General features: G+C 39.0%; 1 pseudogene across 1 annotated transcript; it reads left to right on the forward strand.

Annotated features, from left to right (window-relative positions):
* The first annotated feature begins 1,548 nt into the window (after positions 1 to 1,548).
* LOC104596331 (fatty acyl-CoA reductase 3-like) lies at positions 1,549 to 11,761 on the forward strand (annotated as a pseudogene). The gene is made up of 10 exons (XR_735026.3): positions 1,549 to 1,630; positions 1,955 to 2,156; positions 2,572 to 2,612; positions 7,961 to 8,026; positions 8,345 to 8,538; positions 9,494 to 9,654; positions 9,772 to 9,857; positions 9,920 to 10,206; positions 11,226 to 11,353; positions 11,507 to 11,761. The product of XR_735026.3 is annotated as a fatty acyl-CoA reductase 3-like (transcript).
* Positions 11,762 to 12,006: the final 245 nt, after the last annotated feature.

Raw genomic sequence — 12,006 nt, forward strand, 5'->3', positions numbered from 1 at the left:
TTTATTTAAAAGCCATTTTTCATCAATAAAATGACCAGTAACACAAATATAACTTATGTTTAATTTAGAAGTCCAAACATCAGAACTAATTGCAACTTTAGAATTAAGATTTGATAACATATAAATTAAATTTTGTTTATACGAATAAAAAAATTTTAAAGCATCTGATCTATAGTATTCCTAGAAATTTTTTTATATTGTGGATTTATGGAATTACATAACCATTTTCAAGTTTAGTATTTTCAGTTAACAAAAGTGGTTGTTCAACATGTATAATGTATTTTGCTAATTCTTGCCTCATTATTTCTTGAGAATATTTAAATGTGCCACCCCCCGCCCAATTTGTGTTTGTGTTGTTTCTCTCCATTCTTCTTCTTCCTTCTTATAGTTGAGCAAATGTCCGCTTTTTCCAAACCGGGCTAACCAACTTAGTGGTCTTCTTTTTCTTTCTCCTAGTATCAGTAATAGGGGTGAAAGTTACATCAATATCAATAGCATTCATATTGGTGCTAACACTATCTTGATACGACTGAATATTGTCAACATTGAACATGTTGGGGAATCAGTTTTGGGAGGAGCCGACCATTTTTTTTAAATTCTAAAAAAATAAAAATTAATTTAATTGGACTTACCTAGATTGCTGGTTCGGAATCCCAACTTGATTTCATTGGTTGAAGTCTTTCAACTCCAAGAGTCCAAGCCTCCCAAATTGCTAAATGCTGATTAACTTGAGATACTTGAGCTAGTTGAGCAAAGCAAGCCTTATTCTTGTTGAAACTTCAATAAAGTTGAGAATTTGAAAACAGTCAATCAGAGTTTAGATCACTTCAGAATTCAGAGAATGTATGAGAAAAGAGATTAAGAGAATTGTTTAATTAGTGTGATGAGAATGGTGGAGGATATGACTATTTATAGGAATTGAAAATAATTCAATTGCCCAAAATACTCTAAAAACTAGTCATTTTTTAGTTGTTGGGAGGTGTATTTTGATCATTGTAAAGTTATTTATCACTTTATCCAAAATACCCCCCTAAACTAGTTGTTATATAGCTGTTGGGGGGCATTTGCGTCATTTTTTCTTCCCCCATAACCAAAATACATAAATACCCCCCTATATAGCTGTTTATAGTTGTTGGGGAGTATTTCTATAATAAACTCCCCAAAAAGTTGAAACAAACTGTTGGGGGGGGGGGGGGGGTCCAAAGTCGGACCAAGCCATGCCAGGCCACGAGCTTCATAGCCCGATTTACACCTCTAACTGCATTTACGATTTACCCAAATACATAATTTATCGAACAGGGCCTAAAATAAAATACTAAATGTTGTGGAGCTTCTCACTCATATATATTTTAAAGAGATGCTGTAGAGTACTGCTGTCATATTAACTTGCTGTCTCTGGTTATGGGCAGTCCGGATCACGACGCATGCACATGACATTTACTCTCTGTTAGCTCGTCCATTAATGAGGATCCTTGTACCATATAGTCTATAGAAATACATAAGAAGCGACAGAGTCTCTCTTCAGCCTTGGGTTTCGTTTAATTTCCAATGGATCAATTACCTGGAATTGCTTGCTCTCTAGAGAACAAGCCCATCTTAGTCACCGGCTCTACTGGCTTTCTAGCAAAGAGTAGTACTCCAAACATTATGTTTCAGTCTTTTTTCTAAGAAATAATTTTGCAATTTACATGCTCTCATTGGCACATAGTGCATGTTTTAACAATTTCAAATGTTAACTCTACTTCTTCTGATCATGTGTACGTAGTGAGCTAACGTTAAGAGGCTTTTCCTTGCTGCAGATGCCAAGTCAGCCCAAGAGCTAGCGACTGTCTAATGAGTTAAGTGCCTAAGTGGGTTCTTGACTTTTAGAGAGAGGATTCTTGACTTTTAGAGAGAGAGAGAGGTGAAATTTGTAAATAATAACGTTCACTCATGAGTTTATTATATATTGTAGGTTGTGGGAAAGAATTATTTGGGGTTCTAAGAGAAAAACATGGTGAATGTACGGATTCCTTCATTTCAGACAAGGTGACTCCGGTTGCTGGGGATGTCACTTGGGAGAACTTGGGGATTAATGATTCTAATTTGCTCGAAGAAATTTGGGGAGAAGTCGACTTCATCGTTCACTCAGCTGCCACTACCAAGTTTGATGAGAGGTAATTTAATAAAGCCTGGGGATTATTAAATTAGTTTAAGAAACTAATTAAGACTTTATTTGGAACTTGGGAATATATATACATACCCATTAGCAGTGCAAATTTTGATTAAAATACTGATGCAAAATTTGCATCACCTTCCTCCTATCTTGATTCTCATCATGCACTCAAACAAATGACCATCTTTCCTTCTGCATCATAGTCCAATTCAAAATTTGCGTCATATATATAATATTATTTTATTTCTCCCAATAAACAAATAAGACAAACAAAAAGAAAACCAGAATCTACATTCAGCCTATTTGCACTCTCCAAAATTTATAGCTTCTGAATTGAAATTAACACGACAAACAGAGCCTAAATAATAAGAATGAGAAAATGAAGAAAAAAAAGTTTGTTCTTCCATTTTTTGCAGGTATGATACAACACTGAATATCAATGTCTTAGGAGCTTGACGCAGCGTGGAAGCAATAAACCGGGCTGGTTATGCAAGCACCAGGCGAACACGAGGCTTCGTCGTGAAGCCAGTTGTAACTAGGCGTGAGCCTTTGGAAGAGAGAGAGAAGTTGGCAAATTCTTGTGTGTCTATTCGCTTGAAAATAATGATATTTATAATACATCTGGAAACTCATAGAGTAACTAGGAAAGAAAAGTTGTAAAGGTCTAAAACAACTAAAACACCTAGTCTTCTAGCTAGGATCGAAGTCCTCCTTGATGCTGCCTTGATCTCCACCATCCGATAGCCACCGCCTTCCAATGCTTATCCAATGCATGGAGTTGTCGCCATTATCCTATGGGTGTTGGATCACGTAAGGACTCTAGAGAGTGCTGTCGTCGGTTGGTGAGCTGGCCCTCCATCATTCTCCTCTTGGAAAGAACTCGACCTCGAGTCATGACTGGGATATGCAAGTGTGGCATCTAGTAAGTAACGGTGTAGATCAACAATATTAAAAGTTTTGGAGATACCTATGTGATCTGGCAACTCCACAACATAAGCATTGTCATTGATTTTCTTAATGATCTTGTATGGACCGTACTTCTGAGGATGTAGCTTGTTATACTTTCCCACGGATATGCGTTCCTTCCTTAAGAACACCATGACTTTATCACTGACGTCAAACACTTGGTGCCGACAATGCTTATTAGCTACAATCTTGTACTTGGCATTGGTTCGCTCCAGTTTTTGTTGCATTGCTTCCTGGACTGATTGGATCTGTTCTGCCAGCTGTTCTACAGAAGTGCTTAGGCCAGGTACTCTGGGTAGCTTTACTAAGTCCAATGCATGGTTAGGTACCTTCATATAAACAATGGAGAATGGGGATCTACCTTAGAGTTATGAACTGCATTGTTTTAGGCGAACTCGGCCTGTGCTGTGGCAAAATCCCACTGCTTCGGTCTCTCCCTGCAGATACTGCGGATCAAATTACCTAGGGTTCGATTCACCACCTCTGTCTGTCCATCTGTCTGTGGGTGAGCAGTACTGCTGAAATTCAATGATGAGTCAAATAGTCTCCACAGGGTCATCCAGAAGTGACTTAAGAACTTCGTATCTCGATCCAACGTGATGGTCTTAGGTACCTCATGTAAACGGACAATCTCCCTGAAAAATAGCTTAGCTGTCACTATTGCATTTGCGGTCTTCTTGCATGGGAGGAAGTGAGCCATTTTGGAGAACCGGTCAACCACTACGAAGACGGAGTCCATATTCCTTAGAGTTTTTGGCAAGCCTAGCACGAAATCCATGGACCAGTCTTCCCAAATTGCAGTAGGAACAGGTAGAGGCATGTAGAGGCCAGTATTCCGGGTCTGTCCCTTAGCTGTCTAACAAATATAGCATCTACTCACAATAGTGGTCACATCCCTCCTTAATTTAGGCCAGTAGTAACGTCCCTTGACTGCTTCAATCATTTTGTCTCTTCCGAGGTGTCCTGCTAATCCACCCCCATGCAGATCCCTGATGATCTTCTCACGGAGGGAGGTGCAAGGGATGCACAATTGTTCCACTTTCATAAGGAACCCATCATGAATGTAGAAATCACCTGCTAGCTGTCGATTTATGTACTTTTCCCACACCTGTTTGAAGTCATCATCCTGGGTGTACAGATCTTTCAAGCATTCAAAGCCCACTATTTCAATGCTGAGAGTCTTGATGAGGGCTACGCGCCTACTTAGAGCATCGACCACTTTGTTTTGCTGTCCACCCTTATACACAATTTTGTATGGGAATTTATCAATAAAAACAGACCATCTTGCATGCAGGTCACTCCTCAACTGCTTTTGCTTACTGAGATACTTAAGAGCTTGGTGGTCAGTGTAGAGAACAAAGTCTTTAGCAATTAAATAATGTTCCCAGGTTTTCAGTGCTCTAACAACAACATAGAATTCTTTGTCATAAGTGGACCACTTCTTCCTGGCTTCGCATAACTTTTCACTAAAGAAGGCAATTGGTCTCTTTTCTTGTGACAATACGATCCCTATGCCAACTCCACTGGCATCACATTCAACCTCAAATAGTTTGTCAAAACTTGGTAATGCAAGGATAGGAGTGGTGCATAATTTTTCTTTTATGAGAGCAAAGCTCTGTTCTTGTTCTTCTCCCATTGAAACTTTCCCTTTTTCAAACACTTAGTGATGGGAGCTACAATACTACTAAAGTGTTTGATAAATCGCCTGTAGAAAGTTGCTAACCCATGGAAACGTCTTACGTCCGTGACGTTTGATGGGGTTGGCCACAACCTAATGGCTTTCACCTTCTCCTCATCCACCTTAATTCCATCCTTACTTATAATGAACCCTAAGAACAACAAATTATTGCTCATAAAAGTGTACTTCTTTAAATTAACATATAATTTGTTTTCTCTTAATGCATTCAAGACCTCTCTGATATGTCCTAGGTGCTCAGTGATAGATTTGCTGTAAATCAGAATGTCATCAAAATATACCACAACAAACTTGCCAATAAAAGGGCGCAGTACCTGATTCATTAGCCTCATGAAGGTATTGGATGCGTTGGTTAGTCCAAAGGGCATGACTAACCATTCGAACAACCCATCTCTAGTCTTGAAAGCTGTCTTCCACTCATCTCCGGGACGGATCCTGATCTGATGGTAACCACTCCTGAGATCGATTTTGGAAAAGGCTACGGTTCCATCATGTTGATCCAGCATGTCATCCAGCCTTGGGATGGGAAACTTGTAGCCAATAGTGATCTTGTTAATGGCCCTGCTGTCGACACACATTCTCCAACTCCCATCTTTCTTGGGTGTTAATAATGCTGGTATTGCACAAGGACTCATGCTGACTTGAATATGCCCCTTTCTTAATAATTCTTCTACCTTCTCCCGTAAGATCTCATTTTCTTTAGGACTCATCCTGTAGTGTGGTAGATTAGGTAGACTAGCACCAGGAACAAAATCAATATGATGTTGGATATCTCGCATGGGTGGGAGCTCATTAGGTAACTCATCAGGAACTACGTCATGGAACTCATCGAGTAGTCCCTGCACTTCCACTGGAATTTTGTTTTCCTCTAGTGACTCATTCATGCTTTCTCCCTTCACTACCAACAAGTGGACCTCGTGGGTATCCTTACATTCCCTTACAAATTCAGCATGGTGATGTGTAATGGTAAGGAAATTTCTCCTCTCTGCCTTTGGAGCCTTTGGTGGATTCTTTTTTGCCATGGGTAATAAGGTGTAGTGTACACCCTCTTTTTTGAGCAAGTAGGTATTCTTCCTACCCAAGTGTTTTGCATCTTTATCAAACTGCCAAGGCCTACCCAGCAAAATATGGCAAGCATCCATATCCACAATATCACAATATACCTCGACAGTGTACTTACCAATGGAGAATGGGACCTTGCAGCGTTCCTCCACCCGTACGCCGTCGACTTCCTTGATCCACCCAATTGTATATGGGTTCGGGTGCTTCTCAGGAGGTAGTTGTAATTTCTGTACCACATCCCTACAAATAATATTTTCCTGACTGCCACTATCAATAATTAAATCAAATAATTTACCCTGTACAGTACATCTAGTGCGAAACAGTCAATGTCGTTGAGTAGTATCTTTGCTTCTTTGGGACAACATTAGTTTCCTCACAACACATGTGTATTCTTCATGTTCATAGGGACCTTCTTCATCCTCTCCATCAGGTTCACAATATACTTCATCGTCAACATCTTCTTCCTCCTCCTTCTCTACAATGGTAACTGCCTTCCTTCTGGGACAGTCACTAGACCTATGCCCAACTTATTGCACTTGAAGCACTTAAAAGGAGCAGGTTTTGCATAGGGATTACTGAGTTTAGGAGGGTTTGAAGTGTTACCTCAAGCATTTCCTCCTGTGGCGGCCTTACTGGCGTTAGCTGTATTCGGTGGGTGGGAGGGTTGTACTCCCGCGGCTGGTTTGCTCTTGTCGACTGTTGTCGGTCTATTGTCGCTCCCATTGTATCGTCGATAGCTTTCGGCCTGGGTCCTTTCTTGGAACATTAATTTAGCTTTCAGAGCTAAGTTCCTTGCTTCCTGCACACTGAGAATCATCTGAACACCAATCTTGTCTTTGATAGCAGGTCTCAAACCACTCAGATAATGGGTTGCCTGCTGGTTATCACTTTCAGATAGCTGATTTCGTTCTGCCAATCTCTGAAATTCTGATGTGTATTCATTTACGCTTCTTGTTCCCTGTGCACATCGTTGATATGATTCAAACATATACTGCTCATAATCAGGGGGTAAAAATCTACCTCTTATTAGCTGCTTCATGCGCCTCCATGTTCGAACTGGACCTCTTCCTTCTCTGATCCGAGCCTCCCTCATTCGTTCCCACCAGACAGATGCTCCTCCCTTCAATCGAAAAGCTACTAATTTCACCCTTCTTTCTTTCGGGATCTCCATGTACTCGAAGAAACGATCGACTTCGGTGATCCAATCTAGAAGGCCCTCGATATCCAGATCCCCACTAAAAGTAGGAATATCTACTTTGAGTTTAAACTCATCATGATTCCGACGAGGATTAAAATTGCTGGGGTTGCGCCAATTCCTACCGTTTCTGTCATCGCCGGGAAGAACTAGAGCGGCGCCGAGCTCTAGTTCGTCGTCGCTATCATCATCAAGAACAGGATTCCGAGGTATGGGATTGACGAGTGGTCTTCCGTAGTCGTTTCCTCCGGTTGGGTACGGGTTATCTCGGTTCCTTGGAACATCCTCCCGCAACAAGGTCCGCAGTTGTCCAGCGATCTCTACCAACTGCTGCTCAATGTTACGCGTGGCTGTACGCTGCTCTTCAATTGCTCTCCAAACAGCTTGTAACCCCTGATCTCCGTCACGGGGTTGGTTGCGACTGCTACCGTCTTGGTTGGCCATCTGACTGGGCGAACTCCCGCTCTGATACCACCTGACGCAACGTTGAAGCAATAAACCGGGCTGGCTATGCAAGCACTAGGCGAACACGAGGCTTCGTCGTGAAGCCGGATGTTACTAGGCGTGAGCCTTTGGAAGAGAGAGAGAAGTTGGCGAATTCTTGTGTGTCTATTCGCTTGGAAATAATGATATTTATAATACATCTGGAAACTCATAGAGTAACTAGGAAAGAAAAGTTGTAAAGGTCTAAAACAACTAAAACACCTAGTCTTCTAGCTAGGATCGAAGTCCTCCTAGATGCTACCTTTATCTCCACCGTCCGATAGTCACCGCCTTCCAATGCTTATGCAATGCATGGAGCTGTCGCCATTATCCTATGGGTGTTGGATCACGTAAGGACTCTAGAGAGTGCTGTCGTCGGTTGGTGAGCTGGCCCTCCATCAAGCTAAGCATGTCTTGGACTTTGCAAAAAGATGTGTTAAATTGCAGACGCTTGTATATGTATCAACTGGTTCGTACACAATTAATTCTTCCTACCTATACTTAGTTTTTCTTTCCTCTGATTTTATTTACAGAAAAATAGACTGTACTACACTGTAGAATTTTGAATTTCACTGCAATCTTGCATGATCTAAGATAATAAATACTCTTATCTTAAAACATTAATACCTGCAGTACCCACCAGTATATTAACATCAATTCCGAGTTGACACCTATCCCAATTGTACCGTAGAACTAAAAATTCTTAGAACAGTCATTCTCCCTTTTATTTATTATTTTGTTTATGGGATGGGGTTTTAACAAATCAAGAGAACGCATGGTTTTGCAGCTTATGCGGCTGGTGAAAAACCAGGAATCATATTAGAGAAACCATTCAAAATGGGAGAAACGCTCAGCGGGAAGTCGAGTTTAGACATCAGGAAAGAGCTAAAGATGGTCGAACAAAGTTTGCAGCATCTGTGCGCAAAGCGAGCAACAAAAGATGAAGAGAAATTTGCAATGAAACAGTTGGGACTTCAAAGGTTGGTTTGAGAAACTCTTTACCCACCCACCCACACTTACACACACTTAGTTATGATTCTCTCTCTCTTTCACCCACCCACCAGCAACCCATATCAGCTGTAGACCCTCCTTGTAGCCAGTTTGTTTTGAGCGAAAAGGCCAAACAATCTTACAAGTGACAAATTAAATTGGCTTGGAGCGTGCAAATAAAATTGCACTGCAACCAAACACAGCCTAAGTTTTACATTAAACATGTCACAAATTCAATGGGTGATCCAGTGGACAATGTAGAGTATGTAGTACTTCGTGAGTCCATATATGATTTTTAACTTAGGGTTAAACCGTAAATCACAACCTTCAATTTATTGTTGGCCTAATTGTTGGGGGAAGCTTCATTTTAATGCTTCCCCCAATAGTTGAGTGTTTATTCATTGTTTTACTGATGTAGTGCCTACTTGTTAATAAACAATTTATCAAATACTATTCTCGATTTTGAAAACAAATTAAATACAAACATTTATTTAATAAAACGGAAGTTATACCAAATACCTACATAATCTATGTCTTTTCAACCACCGGGAGGGCTGATGCTGATGTAACAGATCCATACCTTCCGGCTTCCACTGCGTAGGGGAGACTCCGATTTACCAGATATCCCAAATGCTTTGGACTGAATTTTACAGAATTGTCAAAAATGGATGGATTCGTTTAACGAAACTCCTAACTCGACCATGTAAATATGGGCCTTCCGGCCTTGTGTTTTGAAGCCCAGACTCAGCCCGTCCTAGGCTAGACCTGGGCTGGGCAGATTGGATTGGATAAGAAAAGGAGTAAAAAAAAACAAAAAACAAAACAAAAGGGAGAGCATAAAACCCAGTAGGTAGTAGATACTAATTCTTACCATTTTTTCACAAAATTTTAACAGTGTTGTGTCCATCATTCTATTATTTTATTTGTAAATGAATTCATTTCCTTTTCTTTCTGTCATGGGTGGCCAAACACCTATGTGTTTACAAAGGCGATGGGTGAGATGCTTCTGGGGCAAATGAGAGAGAATGTTCCCCTCGTTATCATGCGTCCAACTATTGTGACAAGCACTTATAGAGAACCATTCCCAGGTTGGATTGAAGGTTTCAGGTAATCTACACAACCTTAATTAATTAGCTTCTCTTTGAATTAAAACATACAATCTTTCCTGCATAATCTTAGGATGTTAAAAAGCATTTTCATTGCTTAATGTTTTCTGAGTTATAGAACTGTTGATGCAATGGTGACTGCATACGCCAAAGCCAAATTGACATTCTGGGCTTGTGGTCTGGAGATGATTATTGACTTGGTATGTTAAATTATTCAAATATATTTATAATTTGTTAGTGTTGTCAATAAGTAATTGCAATATAAGATGCAAGGTTTCACAGATTCCCAGGAGACATGGTGGTGAATTCCATGGTTGCAGCCATGGTTGCCCATGCCAATCAGCCCAAACAGTTCATTTACCAAGTGGGTTCCTCTAGAAGTAATCCCATCAAAGGCAGCAGACTTCATGAATACGTTCACCGCTGCTTCTCTATCAATAATCCATTTATTGACAAGAAAGGAAACCCCATCAAGATTCGCAAGTATGCAGTTCTAACCAGTAAGCATGCATTGCAGAGGTACATGGCTACGCGATACATGCTGCCATTGAAGGTTAGATCTCAAAACCATATTAATCATCATCTAAGCCTCTTGTCCCAAGTCCCAATTATATGGGGTCGGCTTCGTCATGAATTCTGTCTCGTCATTCCGTTCTGTTTAATGTTATATCCAGTGTTTTTGAATTATCAATGATTTTGACAGTCAGATTGTTCGACCCAGAAACTGTTTAGGCAATCGATTCCATTTTATTCTAAATTCGGTTTTTGGCCAAAAGCCGTTGAATTGATCAGCGACCTTCTAACTCAGGCAGTTGAATCATTAAACCATTTGACCATCAATGGTTTTGGCCTTTTTTTTATTTTAATTATTTTAAAATTTTTAAGTTAGAACAGATCATCCATTCGAACCGAACAGTCGAACCATTAACCCAAAAACCGATGGCCAGAATGATTCCAGTTCCACGTCAATTTTTAAAATCTTATATATCCATTGTCAAATTATGGATGCTTAAATCATTTCTTCTTACAAAAATTATGTTTGTTTTCAAAGCCATTGAATCAAAGATATACACAAAGGCTCCCTGTATTGCCTAAAGCTTCAAATGAGTTGGAAAAGATTTGAGTATGGGTAAATCTGAACCAATCTGATATTTTTTAATTAAAATTAATATCTAATAAATAGGTAAAATGTGGATTTGAATTTGATTACCAGTTTGATTAAATACTCAATCAATCAATGAATATGTATATTATTATAAATTTAAACAGACGCTCTCAAAAAACTTCAACTTAATATTCTAAAAAGTGACCATATGTATGTATAACTGGATGGGATGGGATAGGATCAAGCATGAAGAAAATTTTTAATATGCCAAGCTAAATTATACATGTAACTTAATAAAGGATATAAATCTCAATATCTTCCAAAGAATAGGTAAAGTACTACTTATTAAATTGGGCATTAATCTTTAATCTGCTGCTCGATTTCGTTTAAACCTACATCAGATCAATTGTTTGGATCTTCCATGTAAGTAATATCTCATTCTTATTTCTGTTTGTTTTTTCATTTAGGGTTTGCAAGTTCTGAACATAGCATCTTGTCTGCATCTCCAACACCGATACAAGGATCTCAATCGGAAAATCAAATATTTAATGTTTCTGATGAAGCTTTACCAGCCATTCTTATTCTTTAAAGGAATGTATGTATCTCTCTCCATGTTCTCTACTTGCAATTTCTATAACTGATATTTCTCTCAAATCCTCTCCGAAATTCATGTTGATTGAAATGACAAAAAAAAAGGTTCTGTGATATATTAACTGTAATTTTTGTTGTCATGTATGTACATATGCAGCTTTGATGATACAAATTTAGAGAAGCTCCGAATGGCCACCTTCAAGAATGCTGCTGAAGCAAATACATTTTGTTTTGATCCAAAATGCATTGAGTGGGAAAACTATTTGATGAACATTCACATCCCTGGTTCCCTAAAATATGCCATCAAATCATAGTCACGGTTTTGGGCTTCAAGTAAACTCAATCAATGACGTGAATACATTGTAATGGAATAAAAACTTAGTATAGTTTCAATTTTAATAGGATTTCTGTTATTTTGTTTAGTACTAGTAATTAAGCATATTTGTGTATGTGAAAAATTTTTCTTCATATTAATTATTTGAATTTTAGATATATTATATGATTAAAAATAAATTTAAATATTTATTATTCAATTATGACATTATGGGTTTCTTTGAAAAGTTTGATCACTGATCCATCATCTAAATAAGAAAATAGTTTTGCTTTTGGATTAGTTTTAAATTAGGGAAAATTATAGTCAAAGCCAACTGTACATTT

Source organism: Nelumbo nucifera, chromosome 1 (assembly GCF_055504915.1).
Source record: "Nelumbo nucifera cultivar China Antique chromosome 1, China Antique-T2T, whole genome shotgun sequence".
NCBI classification, from domain to species: Eukaryota; Viridiplantae; Streptophyta; class Magnoliopsida; order Proteales; family Nelumbonaceae; genus Nelumbo; species Nelumbo nucifera.